Consider the following 23,425-nt stretch of genomic DNA (forward strand, 5'->3'; position numbering starts at 1 on the left):
AGAGAATTGGAATATATATAGGAATCATACAATTACAACAGTATATATTACACCACACATAGCAAAGCAAGAAAAATCGAAATAACAAAACGAGGCAGAACACTAGTTTTGTTGATCATTAGCTAGTTAGAGATCGTACTTCTTTTCTTTTCAAGAATTTGTTTGAATAAAATGTTTATGACTAATAGAAAGAAGGTTCCAAGCTATACAAATATAAATTTAAGATATTAGTACCAATATAACAAGAAACATTTTCCATGGAAATGTGTTTATTAGATATATAACACTTTTGGACAAAAGAAATAGTGCAAGGCCGACAGTTTGTGCATATTTCATAGATAAGACAGTGAAATGACATTAACATTGCTTGTGCCTACATAACTTACTGAACAACATGAGAATTTTTTTTATTAAAGATGCTTGGATTTATATTAAAAACTTTGAAATAATTTCAATGTAGAAGTATGGTGGTACCAACTATCAGAAAATAATCTCATCAATTGTTTTCAACATTGTAGGAAAATTATTTTGGTTTGCACAACACATTGATTTTCCTAAAATATGACCATTTCAAATATATTACGTCATATAGATTTGCTTCTAGTTAGCTAGTCGGTGCCATTGTTACTTCAACAATACAAGTACGAATGCAACATGCACTATAAATCAAATATGCCAATGATAATGATAAAAGTGAAACAATAGGGGCATACAACATATTTCTTCTCATAATGCTAAAAAATACAGTTAAAAAAAGAAATAACCTAAGCAAAGGACAAAAACTACGAAAACAATGGAATCAATAAGAAATCCAAGTACATAGATAACATATATAAATTCATAAACTTATTTCTCAACCATTCATTCCAAGAGTTGCAAAGGGTCTAAGCGATTTTGGTGCTAAGTGACTGAATTTTTACGTAGAACAAGGTCAACCATGTTGAACCCTAGACCTTTGGAGTAGTCCCTATCATTCTGTTAATGTGGTTTCACTATATTTGATATTAGGTTTCAAAGGAGTTGTGCCAGAGGCACATCATAGACAATCCTATCACTGGTTTATAAAACCGGAGCGCATAGCTATATGAAACTTTGGATGTATCCTTGACTATAACAAGAATGATGACATTGCAAATAATTTTATTTTTTTGTAATAAGTTTTAAAGTAAAAAATAATATAGGGAACAAAACTATAATTTAAAACTGAACCATGAAATTAGATGGACATTTTGATCTTATTCCCCACAACTATCTAGTTATAATGTATATTGTATTAACACTTTAATCACATGTGCATATAGGGAAGGCCCTACTTACTTGATAAAGATACAATGAGATTTTCCCTTCTCTTCGTGTTGACGATGGTAGAAAATTTTCAACCAAGGGGATCTCCTGGATGTGAAGTCTGAATTAGGCCTCACACCATTTGGAGTAGGATCCCCATCCAGAGTATAGACATGCCTTCCATGTATCCTTGTAGATTTTCCGTGGCTACAAAGTTCAGAACAAGAGAGAAATGCACAAATATTTTTTGATGATCAAGTGAGCATGTCTTCTGAAACTTCTAACTACGGAAAGTATCAATCCTTCTACCAAAAGGGAAGAGAAAAGTGGGCCATTAAAAGACAAGCAATAATACTAATCTTCAAAAGTCACATGAGATTATACATATGAATGAATCGTATATCAACCACCGAAATAGTTCAAAAGGAAGCAATGATTATTAAAGCAAATACAACACATCTTCAGCAAGGTAAGTACCAAAGAGATTGAAATAGTTAAATTTCCTTAGTACATATGAAAGCAACATACATCGTAAACATTTAAAGAATAGTCTTACAATATTGTTGACAAATGTATGAAAGAATGCTAGCTCAATGAGATTCTGAATTAAGTAAAATTTCCAAGATACATCAAGACTTTAAACACCACTAGCCCTACTATTGGAGGATTAGAGCAATCACTCTCTCCTCCAAAATAACTATCTTGCTCTCCAATGCTTGGTAGGAGGAGGCAAGGTGAAAATTCCCTTACATGAGTAATGAGGGTGTATATATAACAAATGGGGTGACCATTTACCTCCCTTGTGACTCTTGGACTACCCTCATCATTGTTTAACTTCTCAACGAGCCTTCAACTTCCTACATGACTTTTCACATTACATGGATGAATCTTGGAATTCCACTTTACATTACATTTTTCCAATATTGAATTTACATAATCCACAAATGATGTGGAAAATAATGACTCTCGATCGGACATGACATGACATTGATGACATGGACTGCATGATGATGTGGCAGTGCCAAGATTTCCTTCCAGCTTCTTTGTATTTAATAAAATATTTATCCAATACTCTGTATTCATGAGAGGTATGCTTTATTATTCATATGTTCCCTCCATAGGGTTGTGAATTTGATGGAATATTCATGTGGTCTTGATCTTTGTTCTTCTATTGTAATCCAATGATACTTCATCTTTCCCGATGATCATCTTATCTCCTCATATCCTTAGGTGTCTTCTAGCATGGTCTTCTTCTCCATATCCTTCATCATGATCCTATCATGACATAATATAATACCTGCATCTGCAATCCACCCATGACAATATGACATAAGTTTGAAAAACCCTTAGCCTATAATGATTCATTAAATTACATGTTAGGGATAGAAGTGGTGACTCGTTGAGTGACTAACTCTATGATTGGATAATTCTAGAGGCCAAGGTCTGGGGCTGAGGCTTGAGACTACACAATGCATAGTTCAAGATGGCTAGGGTCAAGGAATTGCTTAATTGAGGCGTTTAAGAGATCAAGGATGGGGCTTTATGATTGAGGTTTCCCAATGGAAAATCTCAAGGAACTACATAGTTGAGTGACTCAAGTAGCCAAGGTCCTAGACTAAGCCTTAATATTGTGCAATGTGCAGTTCAGGATGGGCTAGATTTACCAATTGCATAATTGGGGAACTCAAGGAGGAAGGTTGAGAGATTGAGCACTAAGTTTCCCTATTTTACAGTTCTGGAAGGAGAGGAATCCAAGTGACTTCACATTGGCACATTTTAGGATCTCAAGGTTGAGGCTTGAGGGCTAGGACTATGTAATGCACAATGAAGGACCCAATGGAGAAGAAAAATGCGTAGTTCTAGAGCTGAGGGGTAGGGATTCAGCTCTATGATTGTGCAATGCATAGTTTTAGGAAGCAGGAAATGTAGATTATGAAATTCCAAGAGGAAACGCTACTTCTTGAGGATTGAGACTATGCAGTGCATAGTTCAAGAGGGTTGGATGAGGCTGAGTGGCTTGGTCGATGACTTTCCTAGTTTTCACTAAGTGTGGGATCAGTGAAATGAAGATGGAGAGAACAAGACTCAAGCATCATAACACACTTATATCATTTTAAATCACAACATATGACACCTATAACACATGAACAATAGAATTTATCAATCAGACAACATTGCAACAGCTCACTCTAAGTATAACACTAAAGGTATACTATGCAACGATAATGAAGAAAATTATGAGACAGTGCTTGAAACTTTGGGAATGGGTGAAATACATGTTTACTTGATAATACCAACTCATTAAAAAAATTATTACCCCTTAGAACAAACAAAAAATACCTTTATCCGGTGTGTGATGCATGCCATGCTAAAAGATGAAATTTTCTATATGAAAAGAAAAATGCGAACGTTGCTCATGATATGCAAACGATCGTGAAAGACACACATTCCATAGAAAACATAGCATGATAATGAAACTAATTAAAGTGAAATCAAGGAAAGGTGATAGTTTAAAGTATGAAAACAACACTCGCAAAAGCGAATGTGAGCAAAGCGACAGTTTGAAAAAATCACCAAAACAGAAGCACAAACATAATGAAAAGTGAGAAACTGCCAATGATAATGCGCATTGACGTTTGACATAGGTTGAAAATCTCACATGCACTATTTTGATAGATTTTTCTAGGCCTGTTCATGCCTGAGTGAAGAAATATGTTAATGAATTCATTACAGTTTGAGCATGTGTGAGAGGGTGACTTCAAAACATACCATCGAACAAGGGAGCTTAAAGACTTAACAGAGTGCCAACCGACCCAAAATTGGCTACAAAATGACCAATTACAAGATCCACGGTAGGCTCCAAAATTCAATATAGGAAACATTTTGGAGGGTGTTTGTCACAATGAAAACACTTTGATATCAACTTATTTGTGTACTCCTTACTCTAGCAACAAACACACAGAAATAAATGCCCGCTGTCTCAGTAAGCTCCTCCACACTAAATTTTGGCACACAACTTATGGAAAAAATCAATCACATAATGCAACTAGCATAACTACCACAATATAGCTTATAAAATAAATCATCCTCCTCAAGCATTTAACAAAACTATTAGCCAGGAAATCATTCCCAAGGAAATATTTTGTAACAAGTGCCCCCCCACCCCCCCCCCCCACCCCTATTAAGTTATGGTATGTTCTATGCTTATAACAATTTACTTCTTTTTCTTATTATATTCCACCGATTAGCAATCACATGTACATAAAGTAAAGTGCAGATAGAACATTAAACGATCGACAGAAAACAAGCCAAGACAAGAGACACAAGATGTGGCGGCTAGCCAGGGACAAACCCCACAATGTGTGGGGAAACCCTTTGATCAAATATTCTTTTATCTTCAATAATTCAGCAGAGAGAAATAGTACAATAAATCTGATTCATATCAGCAGTAGCAAACCCTAGATCAGCAGCATCAGCATTAGCGGCTTCATTATCAAACTAGGGCAGACGATATCTCACAAACCGACCGTCGGATTGACTTCATTCCACCACCAAAAGTTTCGGCTTCCAGAGGAGGTTCAGATGAACCTACAGTGCAGTTCAGATGAGGAGATCTTCTAGGCCACGCTAGTCAATCTTTACTTCTGCAGTTGCAGCTTCAGTTTCAGCAGTTTCCGGCTTCAAACTAGGGCAGTCGATATCTTGCAAACCGTTCGTTGGATTGACTTCATTCCACCACCAAAAGTTGCGGCTTTCAAAGGAAGTTCAGATGAACCCATAGTGCAGTTCCAAAGAGGAGATCTTCTAGGCCACGCAAGTCAATCTTTACTTCTGCAGTTGCAACTTCAGTTTCAGCAGTTTCTGGCTTCAAACTAGGGCAGTCGATATCTTGCAAACCGTTCGTCGGATTGACTTCATTCCACCACCAAACATTGCGGCTTTCAAAGGAGGTTTAGATGAACCTACAGTGCAGTTCCAAAGAGGAGATATTCTAGGCCACGCAAGTCAATCTTTACTTCTGCAGTTGCAGCTTCAAATTCAACAGCTTCCGGCTTCACATGTGTGTGAGAGAGAGACCCATTTTAGCGCAGTAGACAAGAGACTCATATCTGCGCAGTAGAGAGAGAGAGATGTGATGAGATGAGTGAGTCCAAATGAGGAAAAGTCCTCTTATATTTATACACAACGTTGGTGGGTGAATAGATGCGACTGTTGGGCTTCTGAGCCTACATGAGTTGTAGGTCGGCTTGATAATAATTCCATAATCAAAATAAATTCATATCTCCATGAACACTTATCGGAATCGGATGATCTTTATATCAATCCTACACCTCTCGACGAGAGGAATCTAATAAAAATATTATCAGCCATGAATAAGATGACCCACATGAAGTTTTGCCCTGGTTGCCAATTTTAACAACCCCCCAACTGCAAAATTAATTTATGTCTTTCAAATCAATTAAAATATCATAGGAAAAGTTATAAAACCATAGTAAACAAATAATTTCTAATATACTTAGCTCACTAACATGACATTACAAAATTTCTAGTTCAATATTCACATTCTCAACTTCAAACCTCAAGACTATAGGATGGTAACATATATTGTATGAATGTTTAAAGAACTCAAATATTATCAACATTTTGAGTTTCAAATGTCATTTCTAGAGGGCTATAACATATATTATGTGAATTTTCTAATAATCACATACAAAAAGAAAGAGACACTACTAACCTCACAAAGATGCTACATGTTTTGTGCCTACATTCCAAATGAGCTTGTTTTCCAATACCTTATGATTAAATTTAATACACAATTGCTAGAAGATTCTAGATCGTGGTAACTCTAGAAAACACTACAAATGAACATATTTTCATTGTGATAAAAACCTTCCAATAATTTTCTTACACTTCAATTTTGGATCCTACCGAGGATCTTGCAATCTATCATTCCACGATCACTTCATGGAGCACTCAAGTCTTCCTCTCTAATTCTAAGTGTTAAAGTCACATTCTCATACATGCTTAGTCCTTGATGAATTCATAAATTCGCTTCCATTCTATGAAATCTTAGATAGACATCACATAGCTCCTAAAAGTAAGGCTTGAGTAATCTCTAGGAATACTCGTTGCATAATGTTTTCTACAATAAACTACCCAACCTATGTCGACAATTAGTGTATTGTATCCATTGATAGTATTACTCTCAGTTTGGCTGTAATTTTAATTCTATTCCAGTGATTTTCCTCAACTGGTTCTTTTGCGCACCTCTACTTTCACAAGTGTTTCTTTCATTTTATTTAGCTTTCGGAAGTGCCATTTTCACTCTTTCTTATTGTCACATGTGTCACTTTCAATATCGTCACTCCTACATGTGTGGCACATTTGTGCCTCACTAGAGGAAAATATAGTGCACTCTTATGCATTATATTGTGCTATATATCATAAGATTATGCGCTAGACACATTTCTACACCTGAACACACTTCCTAGTCATAGTTGACACTTCTATCGCAACTTTTGTTCTAAGTGTCGCAATGTAAAGTTTCAATTACCACACATAGAAATAAGCGTTACTTTTATTTCATTTGAAGGTGATATTGATAATTGTAAGCCTTGTGCATTCGTATTAATGAAATTCATGTGTGTGATCCTTTTTTGAGTCCCATTCGAATTCTCTTCTCTCTATTACTCCATTGGTGCCACACTAAGACATTTTGGAGCTCTTCCTAGTTCTGTTATTAGGTGCAAATTATGAAAGAATTAATTTCTCACCGAGGTGATGAGGACTACCTATCCATAAGACACATTGATGAAATCCTTTCCTTCCATAATTTTTCATTGAGTCTTTCTCATGGTCGGCTCCTATTATTTCACATTGAAGACGTTCAAAGCATGGTCACTATCACTTGTTGCTTGTACTAACCTACTACGTTCAGACTTGATTAGTTATGCTTTGTATAGCACTTGGATCACTTCTACTTGATAGAAATTCCTTCTCCATCCAATTGCACTGATAAACTATGTAATACAAAGGATTCCTCACCTTCATGTTATAGTGAAAATCCTGAAGGAAAAGTGACTTTCCTTTCCAACTGCTTCTCTCCACCCACTATGAAATCTCCTCAACTAGTGAGGCTCCTGGTGTGCAGTGTCAATTAATAGTGGATAGTGGGTCCACCTTTTAGGAACTTCTCCACAGCCATAAGAATCTTCCCCTAGAGCACTATGCATTACTTAGTTTCAGTTCCCAGTTTGGCCTCCTTTATTGACTGTAACCCCTCACTGAGGCATGCCTTGTTCTAAGTAGTCTCTCTCTATGCATTGTGTAGTTCTAGTGCAAACTGAGACCTTTGCTAAGTCACTGTGAATCTCACCTAGGTAGTCACTACCTTCCTTTCCCTTGATCATTGTGCATTGTGCAATTTCAATCAATAGGCTCATCAACCATATCTCTTGCACTTTCTCACTACAGTGGACCCTCAAGAGCACACCCTTATAGCAGATTATGCATTTCGCATGAATAGTGGTGCCTTCCCTCAGCCGCTACTGAGGTCAACTTTGCAAGTCCTCGCAATCCTTTCCTCCTCGGTTCTTTCATAGGGCCTTCATAATTAGCTTGTTCCATGAGACAATTAGAGGTATAATAGATGATTAATGGATTTATCTTTCCTTGTCATTAGTGAACTTCATTGGACATGTACCAACTCAAAATGGAAAGGTGATGCTAAAGGAATATGTGAAGGATAACAAACAAAGAATTACTAACAAATAAGAAGCACAAAGGGGAACCATCATGAAGACATAAAGAGATCATGGACTATGACACAAAGATAACATTGTATGATGACTCAAAAGGTTCCAACATTGATCCAAGACCCTTTAGAGGGTTTTCATGATGTACAGATTATATGTATCACCAAGAATGAAAGACACAAAAACAATGAGAGGCTCTTGGAAAGGATACATCACAATGAAGTCTTATTTCATAATGGCCAACTCATGACCTCTCAATGTTTCATCAAATAGTCTTATGTTGTCCATGAATTTTCCTACATGTTGTGGAATGCAATCATGTATTTTCAAAAATTAAAAAATGTAAAGGTGTGGAACTCTAAGAGTTGCATGTGTAATATTAAAAGTCACATGTGGACATGTTGTACTATTCAACACCCCCCCCACCATTTATTGATTTAATAGTTAATATTCTATTGAGAAATGGGGACCCTTTATAAATATTCTCTAAGAAAATTAGCACTTAAGCGATTCTTTATTGAATTATTAGAAATAATTTTCTAAATAAGCATAAGGTATCAAGCTAAAATCCCTTTATGACTAGTTGTTCTCGGTTTATTTCACATCGCTCGACCATGTTTGTTAAAGGTCAATTAGCAATTGGGATCTGTGAACCGCAATAAGAGGGACCACCGTAATAAACTTATGGTATCATTAAACTTCTCATTAAAACTGAGGCTTAAAGTATTTCTTACAAGATAACGTACCTAATGCAATCGCATAGTGGCATTGAAAAAAGCTCAAACAAGGAAAATCGAATGTGTGATGTTGCCATATTGCGACATAACAAGCTGAACACTCAATGCATCGTGACACTTAGACAAAGACCAATCTTGTGAAACATAAAAGGTTGCAAAATGTGATATGACCCAAACCTGATAGAAGTATACGATAATTGCTATAAATTTGGTTAGGTCTGGGTCATAGTAAAAAGTCACTTTATGCAATAAAAAGATAAAAGGTATGATGCTCACATCACATGTCGCCAAATTCTAAATAACTTCAAAATAACGCATAACTGAAAGTGCAATGTTGCGATTTGTTATATTTCAATAATATTTATCGCAATCAATCAGCATTGCACCCTTCAAACTTGTCAACTTCAAGTTTTTCTTACACATTTGTGATGCAATGGATTAAATGAATAATAACGGAAATAAGAAAATATCTTAGTGTGTATTTAATGAGATTTAATGGCATTTATTTCTAAAATGGCTCGATGTGATTTGATATCTTTCATCTGCATTTTCGAATAAAAGCTTCTTTCTTGTCACATTTTGGAATTAATTGTATCATTCTATTTCAACTATCATTTTCTCTCTTTGTGTTTATTCAATAAACTAATTTGCTCAATTTCAGGCAACCTCCAAAGGAAACAACGTTTGAAAAGATAGCGAAGAAGGGAAAAGCTACCACATTTGAGAAATCAGACACGACACCACTCTTCTCCAACACCACTTACAGTAAAGACGGGGGAACCACATATGGGAAGTTATGTATAACCTATTGGAAGAAGAGAAACCCAGACCACTAGAAACGAAGGCAACAAATAATGCCGAAGAATCATTTGATGCTTCCTACTTTGAGGCAACATGTTCATTTTTACAGAAAATAGCTGCAAGACCTAAGATATTACCATACACATAAATGGTAAAATGGGTGATTGATAATGTGAATATCTCAGACAAAACTTTCAGTAATTCAAGACATGAGGTCATGGGGTCTTTCACACCAGATAACTTGCGCCATATGTACCATCTACCAGACCCTCAAAATCTCTATGAAAAATATTTCCTTGAGCAATTTTCCAAAGAGAATAAGGACCCATTGGACATTACACAGACCTGGAGGTTAGGCTCAAGCAAATTCAAATGGGAGAAATAGGTATGTACCCAATTGCATCCCTCTTTGCCTCACATAATTTCATAGCTGCGATGACATGTGGATTATTTGGTAAAGCTGACAATACCAAATTTTCTATAGAGTGACTTCCATTAATTGATGTAGCGGTTAACGCAATGATTATGAATTGGAGTCAGATTTTATCAGAGAATTTAGCTATGACTATTAGGGAATATAGGCAAAAGAGAAGTGTTTCCTCAAGAATTATTCCCCCTTTTTATATGAGTGTTTATGTAATAGATTGCATTTGTTTTCATTCTCAATTTCCAAGCATGTGTTGGAAATGGACTGTACAGAACCCTCTCCCCATCCATGTGTACCATAAAATCTTATGGGAATCCCAATTCAATTCCCATTTTTACAAAATATACCATGGTATTATGCTACCTATTTATAAAACCATTTTTGATACAAAAACTCACAGGCTTTCCGAAGAAACCAAGATAGACATCTTTCTAGTCACAAGATTGTTCAGTGAAGAAACATTTGTTTATATCAAAGTTTTTGGGAGCATTATAGCTCCACATGTTCTCCCATATTATGTTCCAAACAAGCTATTGGAGAGAGAGGTATCTTACTGAAAAATAGGGGAGGGTTTAACGAAAGCCCTGAGGGAACAAAAGAAATCCATTTGGCCAACCTTCCCATTGCAATGTGGTGCTTTCACACTGCATGGCTATGGGCACACAGTAAAAGAGCTAGAGAATATTACATCTCTAAAATTGGCAACAATTCTAGGGCAATAGTATGACCCAAATCAAGTTGCTAAAGACTTCACCACCATCGTCAAAGTCAAAAAAATTTCTCATGAAGAGGATCCATTTGATGAGCTCTTTCAGGGAGTCGAATCATTTGCTGAGGTCCTACATTTAGCATTATTACATTTAAGCCCATATGATATTAATTATTTTCATGTATATAGGAATAAAATATTGTTAAAGGTCCCATTGAACCTCTTACAAATTGAACCAATAAGATAACCTACTTCTAGTGTGAGCCTGAACGAAAGTTCAAAGGAAAATTCTGATGAGGAAACGTAAGAGAAATAAACTCACGAGTCAACACATAAAGAAATAATCTAGGAATGGGGAAGGGAGTCCTAATAAAGATTCTAAGAAAGATATAGAAGGAAATGCTGAGGAAACGACCAAATAGGCCTTAGCCAAGAAACAAACAGAGGTCGACTCCACTTCAGCTCAAATAAGGAAGATTCTCACCATTGACCTAGACAAGGAATGGGATAAATTCAATTAGAAGCTCCAAATAGGCACAAGTCTTTAGAAAACATATGGATTTCAGACCCCCAAACAAGCTTAGCAGAAAGAAAATCAAGAGACAACAAAACAAGGGGCTACAAACACTCAATATATTGAGGTTATTCTGGTTTTTTTGACTTCTAAAATTGTCTGAAAAATTGAAGGGACACCTCCACTCGACATATTATACATCCCTACACAAAAGGCTGTGGTTAAAAGACAAATAAAGAAGAGGGAATTAGCTACCACGACTGTTGCAAATCAAGAGAATGAATCAATTGAAATTGTGGGGAAAGACACTCCTGCTGACCCATCAGAAAATCTTATAGAGTTGTCACAGTTTGTAGGTGCCTATGCCACAATGGCCATTCATAAAGCAACAAAAGTATGACTCCTCCTGAAAGGAAAAGAACATAGATTCTTTTTGCTCGAACAACAATTAGAAAAAGAGAGAACCAATTAGCAGGTAGAAAAATAGGTAGCTCAGCTTCAGAGAGAATTCAAGAAAATGAGGTTACAATACCAGACAAGCATATCAGAAAAGGGCTCACAGATTGGCCAAATGTAGCCCATGGTAGGTATATTTATATATAACTTTCAAGCAAATGAATTCATCAAATAAGAAATGAAGCTAAATTCACTATTGATACATAAACAAGAGATGTTCTTCCTGTTAGTGTCAGTCTTTGCAACTTCCTCTAGTGATCAAACATGCCCTTACAAAGTGATTTTAAGGTGTCAAGGTCAAATTTTAACATTTCAGTGAGTCTTCAAGTAAAATTTGGTCACTAGGCATTAGGTCTAGGGTTTGCTTTCACTCCTTTCAAAGTTGTCCAAATGTCGGTCTATGCCACTATTCATCTGAGTCTACCATCATTTAGAGGGTTGTCATCATCATGTCAGGTTCCAATGGGTCATTTTACACCTTGTTCATGCTTCAGTTGCGCCTAGGTAAGGTCATTTCCCTCTCCTAGGGTTTTGAAGGCAATTTCTCTTGGACGGTCAAATCATCAGCAAAACTTGTACCCTGATGTTCATCCACCTTCCCCTATCCTTAATGTACGTTATTAAACATTTCCCATCATTGAGATCCCCCAAATTCCTCATTTTCACACAAACCCTAGTTTCTTGCTACAAACCCTATTTTCTAGGCTAGGCTTGTGTTTTTCCCTTTTGGAACCCTTCCCCTCACTCAATTTCAGAGATTACCCTTTCCCCTACTTCCTAACATCCCTCCCTACTTCCAAAAATTTCCTCAAGAATTTAGAAGCTCCCTATCCCCTTTATTTCGCTTCATTTTGACAAATCTCTTGTTCCACACATCGGGGTAGGTTTTACTCAAATGATGTTTCTGAAAAATAAAAGATGAATTTTAGAAAAATGAGAGAGGTGTTTTTCCACAACTAGCCAAGGAAGAAAAATCCCCTTCACTTTTTACACAGGTGTCATGGTTTTAGAGAAATGTCAAAAAAACAATTGCCTAGGGAGAATTGATGCACCTCTGAAGTGACCTTGGGAAAATCAATTTTTCTCCTAGCTTGGTCAGCCAAATGACTTGCATGATGCATAAAATGATAACTAGACACAACGAACTTCCCAATGAGCTATCATGAGATCAATTTGGAGTTGAGGAAGGCATCGAAAAGTTGATTGCAACAGCACTGTGCCTTGAGGCAGCCTCATTTGGCACATTTTGACCAATCTTGGAAGATTTGATTTTTGACATGGAAAATGAACTCCAAATTGAAAAATTCTAGTTGGTTTGAAAATTAGACTCAAATACATTTCCAATGAGCTATCATACACCCAATTTTGACACCAGGAAGGCATCCAAAAGTTGCTTGGAAAAAGGCGCTGCACACTGGGAAGGTGTGACGCATTGGGCAGTAATTTCCAGTGTAAATTGACACTGGCGCGACGCACTAGGAAGGCATGGCGCACTGGGCTAAAAAGCCTAAATTCTCTCAAAAACTCCCTCAAATTGCCAAAATCACTCACTCTTCTAGTGTGCAAGTAATTTAAGCCCTCTTCCTTGCTAGTGAAGGAGTTTTTCATGCAATTTATGGTGGTTGTGTAAAAGAAAATTCAAACCCTAATACCTTGCAAGTTGTGCTCACAAACAAGTGCTTAGGGTTTGTAGTTGGTGTTTTGTTGCCAAATTCCATTCCCTCACTTCCACACTCCTTGTTTCCCACATTCATTTTCTAGTTTCATCCCCATATCCCTAATTCCTATATCCCTAAATTCACTAACCCTATATACCAAACTCCCACTATCACAAACCCTAACTGTTATCCCTAAAGCTCCCTCATTCACTCCTAAGCCCATTTTTCCTATCCCTAAGTCACATGATTCCATATAATTTCTATTTCCCCATCTCATTTGTAAAATTCCAAGTTACTCAAACATTCAGTGGTTGTCCCCTCCTCCAAAGTTTGTCAAATCATCAAAGGGTAAACTACCACTTGGCAAGACTTCATTGTTCCCACTGTCCCTTTTTTGCCACAGTCCCTCATTTCCATTTGGCGCGCATTTGGAATTGAAATAAGACACCATGTTCTCATTTCTAATTCTCAACAAACCAAACATACACTTGGCATATACTTTCAACACCATGGAGGCGGGAACTGATACATTATATGACCAAGACAATTACTTTACAACTAAAACTGCATGCACCAGGAGGGCACTAAAACGCCATAAAAGGGAGGATCATCTCCGAATCTTGGCCGAAGCCTCTTTGGCTAAGCATGATGCTTGATGAAGCACCTTCAGTCCAAATTTAAAGAAATTTGGGGCATTTTTGGCATTTTGGCAAATTTTGGTATAAAAAAGCAGGGTTTTTCTCCCTATGCGCCGTGCCATGTGGCGCTCGCTTTTGCTAGGGAGCTCCAAATTGCAAAAAGTTTACATTTTTGGATTTGGCATGAAAAATAATGACTTCTAGTGCATGGAAAATAAGTTTGGGCAAGTTTTGAGTCCCGAGGAGGTCAAAAACACTCAAAAAATGACCTCACTACCCCTATTTTGACACATAGGAAGTAATCTTGGGAGATTGAAGTTTTGGAGGGGCAAATGGGCACTAAATTCAGAAATTCCTCTTGGTTTGGAAAGTAAACAGGTAGGGCTTTCCAACAAGCACACTTGGGCTCAATTTTGAATTCAGGACGCTCCTCAAACTTAGCCTCAAAGTGGCACGACACATAGAGGATTTTTGCTCAATTTTTCACCTTCCAGCTCAGAAATTCGGCTAGTTTGACTAGTTTTGCTTTGTGATGTAATTTTTGATCTATCTTGATGTAATTGGATAAAAATGATGTAATTTTGGCACTTATTTACTTTTTCTAGAGGATTCATTCAATGAAAAGTGAAAATTTAATGAATGAATCAGTTTCCTACCTTATAGAGGCAAGTTGTTTTGATTGGCTAGATTTTAGTGCTTTGTTTAGAATTGGTTGAAACAGCTCCTAGAATGATGATCTCGACCCATAGAGGCAAGGGAATGGGTTGGGATAGTCTATATCATGTAATTCCTAGGTCATTGTCAGGGTTGGACACTTGGGATTGCTTTGGCATATCATTGTACATTTTATCTCTGCATTTTTGGCTAAGGAAAGACCAAGGTTTTGCAGCACTGTTTGGGATCCATGTGGCTTTATGTTTTGATCGTGTTCCTCTCTAAGTAATTGTAAGTTCATTAGTGTTATGTGTATCATTTTCCTATCTCTTCCTCTGAATTTGAACAAATGAGTGATTAAGGTAGAATCCATTAACTACTATGATCTGCCTTTGAATTTGTTTAAATTTCCATGTTTTCATCTACTTAAGGAGAATTATTGGGACTCTCTTGCTCTCCTTGGCTCCTCACTAGCCTGATATATCAATTTCACTCAATTTAAAGAATCAAAATGACTGCCTTCCTTGCCCCAATTAGAACACTGCAGAAACTGTGCCTCATCCCCAGACCCAATTTGCCTTTCCCTGTTTCCAACACAAAACCCCCAAAAACTCACCCCCAAAAACCCTTGTACTTCATACCTAGCCTAAAATTAGCTTTTATTTCACTCATCTCGAGCCCCATCGCTTGTATTTTCCCAAGATCAACCTGGAGAGAGCCGTCTCCTGTCCTCATAGGGCTAGCTACGTGGCTGAGCATGGTTTGATGTGGACCTAGAACCTTGTCTTTTTAGCTTGAGGAAAATCTAGGCTCTAACATAGTGGCGACCATACTGGGGAAGAAAATGGTTTGCTTGTTGATCTCATTGGTTTTATAAGCTACAGACGGAGCTTGAAGTTATGCCAAGAAGGCTTTGAAACACTTTTTCTTTCCATTAGCGCAAGTAGATAAACGCTGCTTCAGTCAATCTCCGGTCTAGCTTGTAAACGTGACATCTAACTTGTTAATTGCCCCAGTACATGTATCAAGTTCAGATTTGATTGTTGATGGTGGACAAAGATCAAACATAAGAAGGCTGAAATCATTCACTTGGCGACTCCATTCACAGAAAATCTAGAAATCAATGCTTGATGGTGACCCCACTATAGGAAGATTAGTAGCTTTAGTAGCTTCAACTTGTCCTGACGATGAATCACACTGGATGGTTTGAAATGCGTCGACAAATGATGTCTCATGTGATCTTCGTTGAAAAATCCTTTGTAAGCTTCAAGGTTTTCAAGATGGATCGGGTTGCAAGAAGATACGCTCCCATGAGCCGTGATCATATCCCAGGTTTTCCAAATAAAATTCCCAAGGTAGATTGGTCAAATAATTTTTCTATGTTTAGAAATGCAGAAGGTAATGACGCTGCTCTTCATCTGGTGAAATTTCACATTCATGTGCATAAATTAAAGATCACTTTCCCTGAAGACTGTTTAATGAAACTGTTTATGGCTACTCTGGAAGACGAAGCCTGATCTTGGTATGAAAGTTTGCCACCGGTGTCTATTTATGGTTTAAAATATTTTCATGCAATATTCTTTGAAAGGTATAAAAAATCATATCCATCCTTGGCTTTAGTTCGGGACTATTGTAGCCATGTTCATAGTTTTATTGAAAATATTGAGAAAGTTTATGAAGATGATAATTTCATGGATGATGAGATCATGGAAGCCCTATATGAAAATCCATTCCAGCAGCATAAAGAGAGTGATACTTATCAAGATGATCAGGAAAATGTACAGCAGGATCAAGATCTTAGTATGGCGGAAGATGAAGGAATTTTGCATTTTGACAGCCAACAGGAATTACATGAAATAGATCAGCAGTATGAGGAAAATTTGTACACTCCTTCACTTGAAATTAATGAAGACAATCACTGTTTGAGCAGAAGAAAACAAAAAGTATTATCTCCTCTGTCTGAAGACGAGATAGATCAACTCTTGAACGATCATGTTCCAGCTCAAGTTAACGCAGATCTACAGTGTAAACATGGTCAAGAAGGTGATGGTGGAACTTCTTCCTCTTCTAAAAAGGATGACAGTTCTGTAAACAACTTTATAGATCAGTAGGTTGAAGAGTTCCATATGGCTGAAAGTGATGAAAAAAAAAGTGTCGTTTCAGATCTATCCATAGAAAAAAACAGCATGCAGGGAATTCAAGTTTCGAAATCAGAAAGTGATAACGTTAAGTCTTCCATTTCAGTTCCAGATTCAGATTGTGATGACCAAGAATACCTTATACTGAATCCCATGGAGGAGAACTATGCTGTTGAAATCATCTGGAATAAAGAAGACAGAGTTATGAATCCAAACGTTCTCATGTCATCAGAACAAAGCCTTCATAAAGGGGCAATCAATCAGTTCATAAACAAAAACAAGATGAGGTCTTCATTCAAGTAAGTGAAAAAGTTCCCGTGGATGAATTTATGGTAAAGGATAGCAATGATAGTGTTGAGTATCAAGAAATATCTGAAGTTTCTTTTCTCATGATTGATGAATGTAATGAGAATCTAGCTGTCATATCATATGAAGATGATCTAAAATATAGTCAGACTACCGAAGATCAGACCATTCAGGATGCCATTTCAGATTCTTCTTCCTATGTTTCATGCTATGAAATGTCCTTTGAAGAGGAAATCTGTTCATCTACTTGTTCAGAATTATTTGAGGACCAGTAACACATTTTTATTGAAGTACATTATGAAGAAAGACCAGAATCAAAAGAAAAAGATACCTTGTTTCTTCAGTAGGAGGTAAATCTTCACTTTTTTCATGATCCAATGGTAGATTTGTTGCAGTCAGCAGTGAAGGTGATTATTGCAGTATTCAGTGATGAAGGAGGTCATGGTCAACTGTGTTTTTGGATGCCCAGTTACCAGTATTCATTGTTGACCAGAAGATCTGATCAGGAGAATCAATCAAGAAGGCATCTTCTTGATTGGTTGCATTGGCATTTTGATATAGTTTGATGGTATATTGTCTTGTAAGAAACACAGGTGGTTGTCATCATGATTTCAAATCTTGATGGACTGCTGCCTTTTTCAAAAGCTTTTGTTTTAAGTCAGTCATAAGTCATTTATGTTTGGTCTGTTGAGTCAAGTCTTTCAGTCATTTCAGTTTCAAAATTTAGTCAGATTTTCAGTCAAATAAATGAGTCAAAGTCTTGCGTTGTTTGTCGAAATAATGACTCCATTGCCCAATGGATAAGGCACTAGTCTGCTCTCCAAAAGATCCGCCGTTATTGGCACCTCCAAGGAGCTACCATCCCCATTGGAGCCAATGTTAGTGTCAATTTTTGCAGCCTTCCTCCAGTGATCAAACATGCTCTTACAAAGTGATTTTAAGGTGTGAAGGTCAAATTTTATCATTTCATTGAGTCTTCAAGTAAAATTTGGTCACTAGGCATTAGGTCTAGGGATTGCTTTCACTCCTTTCAAAGTTGTCCAAATGTCAGTATATGTCACTGTTCAGTTGAGTCTACCATCATTCAGAGGGTTTTCATCATCATGTCAGGTTCCAATGGGTCATTTTACACCTTGTTCATGCTTCAATTGCGCCTAGGTAAGGTCATTTCCCTCTCCTATGGTTTTGAAGGCAATTTCTCTTGGACGGTCAAATCATTAGCAAAACTTGTATCCTAATGTTCATCCACCTTCCCCTATCCTTAATTTACCTTATTAAACATTTCCCATCACTGAGATCCCCCAAATTCCTCATTTTCACACAAACCATAGTTTCTTGCTACAAACCCTATCTTTTAGGCTAGGCTTGTGTTTTGCCCTTTTGGACCCCTTCCCCTCACTCAATTTCAGAGATTACACTTTGCCCTAATTCCTAACATCCCTCCCTACTTCAAAAAATTTCCTCAAGAATTTAGAAGCTCCCTATCCCCTTTATTTCGCTTCATTTCGACAAATCTCTTGTTCCACACATCGGGGTAGGTTTTACTCAAATGATGTTTCTGAGCAAGAAAAGATGAATTTTGGAAAATTGAGAGAGGTTTTTATCCAAAACAGGCCAAGGAAGAAATAATTACTTCACTTTTTACAGAGGTGTCATGGTTTTAGAGAAATGTCAAAAATACAATTGCCTCAGGAGATTTGATGCACCTCTAAAGTGACCTTGGGAAAATCAAGTTTTATCCTAGCTTAGTCAGCTAAATGACTTGTATGATGAGTAAAACAATAACTAGACACAACGGGCTTTCCAATGAGCTATCATGAGCTCAATTTTGAGTTGAGGAAGGCATTCAAAAGTTGACTACAACAACACTCTGCCTTGAGGCAGCCTCATTTGGCACATTTTGAACAGTCTAGGGAGATTTGATTTTTGACAGGGAAAATGAACACCAAATTGAAAAATTCTAGTTGGAATGGAAATTAGAATCAAAGAAATTTCCAATGAGCTATCCTGCACCCAATTTGGACACCTGGAAGGCCTCCAAAATTCGCTTGGAAAAAGGTGCGGTGCACTGGGAAGGTGCGGCACATTGGCCACTAATTTCCAGTGTAAATTTACACTGGCGCGACGCACTAGGAAGGCACGGCGCACTGGGCTAAAAAGCATGATTTCTCTCAATACCTCCCTCAAATTTCCAGAATCACTCAACTCTTCTAGTTTGCAAGTAATTTAAGCCCTCTTCCTTGCGAGTGAAGGATTTTTTCAAGCAATTTATGGTGGTTGTGTAAAAGAAAATTCAAACCCTAATACCTTGGAATTTGTGCTCACAAACAAGTGCTTAGGGTTTGTAGTTGGTGTTTTGCTGCCAAATTCCATTCCCTAACTTACACACTCCTTGTTTCCCACATTAATTTTCTAGTTTCATCCCCATATCCATAATTCCCATATCCCTAAATTCACTAACCCTATATTCCTAAACTCACATTATCCCAAACCCTAGCTGTTATCCCTAAAGCTCCCTCATTCACTCCTAAGCCCATTTTTCCTATCCCTAAGTCACATCATTCCCTATCATTACTATTTTCCCATCTCATTTGTAAAATCCCAAGTTACTCCAAAATTCAGTGGTTGTCCCCTCCTCCAAAGTTTGTCAAATCGTCAAAGGGCAAACTACCACTTGGCAAGACTTCATTGTTCCCACTGTCCCATTTTTGCCACAGTCCCTCATTTCTCTTTGGCACACATTTGGCATTGAAACAAGACACCAAGTTCTCATTTATCATTCTCAACAAACCAAACATACACTTGGCATAGACTTTCAACACCATGGAGGCGGGCACCGATACATTATATGACCAAGACAGTGACTTTACAACTGAAACTGCATGCACCAAGAGGGCACTAAAACACCATAAAAGGGAGGATCGTCTCTGAATCTTGGCAAAAGCCTCTTTGGCTAAGCGTGATGCTTGATGAGGCACCTTCAATCGAAATTTCAAGAAATTTGGGGCACTTTTGGCATTTTGGCAAATTTTGGTACAAAAAACAGGGTTTTTCTCCCTATGCGCCGCGCCACGTGGCGTTCGATTTTGCTAGGGAGCTCCAAATTGAAAATAGTCTACTTTTTGGATTTGGAATGAAAAATCATGACTATTGGTGCATGGCCAAGAAGTTTGGGCAAGTTTTGAGTCCCCAGGAGGTCAAAAACACTCAAAAAATGACCTCACTGCCCCTATTTTGACACACAGGAAGCAGTCTTGGGAGATTGAAGTTCTGGAGGGGCAAAATGGCACCAAATTTAGGAATTCCTCTTGGGTTGGAAATTAGACAGGCAGGGATTTTGAAAAATCACACTTGGGCTTAATTTTGACTTCAGGAAGTGCTTCAAACTCAGCCTCAAAGTGGCACAATGCATACAGGTTTTGGCACGACGCATAGAGGATTTTTGCTCAATTTTTCACCTTCCAGCTCAGAAATTCGGCCAGTTTGACTAGTTTTTCTTTGTGATGTAATTTTTGATCTATCTTGATGTAATTGGATAAACATGATGTAATTTTGGCACTTATTTACTTTTTCGAGAGGATTCATTCACTAAAAAGTGAAAACTTAATGAATGAATTAGTTTCCTACCTTATAGAGGCAAGTTGTTTTGATTGCATGGATTTTAGTGCTTTGTTTAGAATTGGTTGAAACAGCTCCTAGAATGATGAGGTCGACCCATAAAGGCAAGGGAATGGGTTGGGATAGTCTATATCATGTAGTTCCTAAGTCATTTTCAGGGTTGGACACTTGGGATTGCTTTGGCATATCATTGTACATTCTATCTCTCCATTTTTGGCTAAGGAAAGACCAGGGTTTTGTAGCACTGTTTGGGATCCATGTGGCTTTATGTTTTGATGGTGTTCTCCTCTAAGTAGTTGTAAGTTCATTAGTGTTATGTGTATCATTTTCCTGTCTCTTCCTCTGAATTTGAACAAATGAGTGATTAAGGTAGAATCCATTAACTGCTATGCTATGCCTTTGAATTTATTTAAATTTCCATGTTTTCTTCTATTTAAGGAGAATTCTTGAGACTCTCTTGCTCTCCTTAGCTCCTCACTAGTCCGATCTATCCATTTCACTCAATTTAAAGCATCAAAATGGCTGCCTTCCTTGCCCCAATTAGAATTCTACAGAAACTATGCCTCATCCCCGTACCCAATTTGCCTTTCCCTATTTCCAACACAAAACCCCAAAAAACTCACAAAAAACCCTTGTACTTCATACCTAGCAAAAAATTAGCTTTTATTTCAGTCATCTCAAGCCCCATCACTTGTCTTTTGCCGAGATCGACCAGGAGAGAACCCTCTCCTTTCCTCGTAGGGCTATCTACGAGGCTGAGCATGGTTTGATGTGGACCTAGAACCTTGTCTTTTCAGCCTAAGGCAACACTTCCAAAAAATCTCACAGATCAATCCTTACTGTGAGACAAGTGATAAATTGATAAACCAAGTGATTGACCTGATGTTTGAATATGAAGAAATCAATAAAAATATTTCTGAATTTATTACATGGCAACAATTTTAGGAGGGAAGAAAGCCTGATCTACCAAAAATAGAAGAATCCGGCAAATACATTCTATTTGCAGATTGGGACACACTATTAAAGTAGGCAGAAAGGGTGGCAATGACAGCAGCAAGTGCAACCAATAGTATAATTGAGGTCATTAATGAAAACATGCACAGTGCCAACCTTGTAAAAGAATGCATACCAGGGGCTCTCCCAAATATCAAACAGCTAGAACAACAGTGGAAACAAACAACCTAGACCAAAGAAGAAGCAATCAAATGATTGACCAAATTGGGTTGGGAGACATAGTGGTAGTATTTGGTAAAACCACATAGCTGGTGGATGACTCTACGATGCTTAAATACCTATTCACAAAAAATGGTGCCAGCTTTGTCAGATGCCATATTTCCAGGAAAATTAAAATCCACAATTGGCCAGCCACCCTAGGTCAAACCAATAATTGACATTTGCAATCTCAAAGATCAAGTTAGACTACTAAGATAATTCAAGTTGAAAGAAGATTGTCAATAGTTTAAATTCTATAACTAGTTTTATTTTTGCTTACTCTGAGGAAGGTTGTTTCAAATATCCTCAGCTTTTTTGTAATAATCTATTCTTAAGGCATGTATTATAGTATTTGAACCCCTCTCATGCATTTACAAAGACGTAAAAAATTTTATCAAAAAAACTTTTCAGGACATTACACTTTTGTATTTTTTGGAAGGTTTTGATGAAATTTTTGAACAAGATCTAATTTTCTTGAATATTGAGCATGCTCTACTGAAATTGCATTTCTATACTCTTAGAGTGTATTTGATTGAATGAAAGTGCATCAATATTTTTGGGCCCATGAGAAGAGCCTTTCGTATATGGTACTTTTGTCGTATGATCATGTTTTATTTATACCTTAGCAATACGCTTTCTTTGATTGTCTTATGTATGAAAACCTAAGTTATAGTTCTACATTGTTGCACTTTTGTATGATTTTTCAGCTTTGATTCCGTATTGTATATGTGAACAATTATTATATGCGTTAAAGTTTTCTCAATTGTTTTTTGTAACTATTAATCAAAAACAATTATAATCAACGATTTCATTTCTTTTGGAAGTTGAATGATCTTTATTACCAATTGCTTTGAGACATCTTTGTACATCACATATCTTATATTATTCCTAGGGATATTTATAGTTAGATAATGTTAAATTAAGATATATGCATATGTTTATTATTTATATTAGATTATACTTAGTTGAATCATTCTCCATTATATATTATATCACCCCAACAACATTATCACATCAATCCTCCCTTGGAAACTACTCCCATTATCCCCAGTCGGAGCCACTATACCAAAAATAAAGGAGCTTTTCTTAAGTTCCAGATCGGGTGGTTATCCCCGATGTTGTAGAAATGAATTTTGAGGCTTAAACATTTCTGCACTACAAGGAGGGCTTAACAGTGAATGGAAAGAAAATCCAAATTAGAAAGCCCTTTGAAGAGTAAAACTCCATCACCATCACCTCTGACTTATCGGTCACATTACAAATCCCCAAATCCTAAATGTGAATTTGTGAAGAAATCTTTACAATCCACTGTTGTTTCTCCAAGGAAATAAAATCAACCTTCTTCTATAGAAACTCCCGAAGTTGAGTGTTTAATTCACAAGTTATAAGGGATTTCTCTGGCTGAAAAAGAATCTGAATTATCTCAAGCCAATGTTTCTTCTCATCTTCCTTCCTCTCAAATATTAACTAGATCATAGAGTGAAGAAATTAGAATTCCTTCATTTGAATCTCATCTAC

This window comes from Pinus tabuliformis, chromosome 4_2, assembly GCF_031772625.1.
Source record: "Pinus tabuliformis cultivar Carrire ecotype Pingquan chromosome 4_2, CPIR1, whole genome shotgun sequence".
NCBI lineage: Eukaryota > Viridiplantae > Streptophyta > Pinopsida > Pinales > Pinaceae > Pinus > Pinus tabuliformis.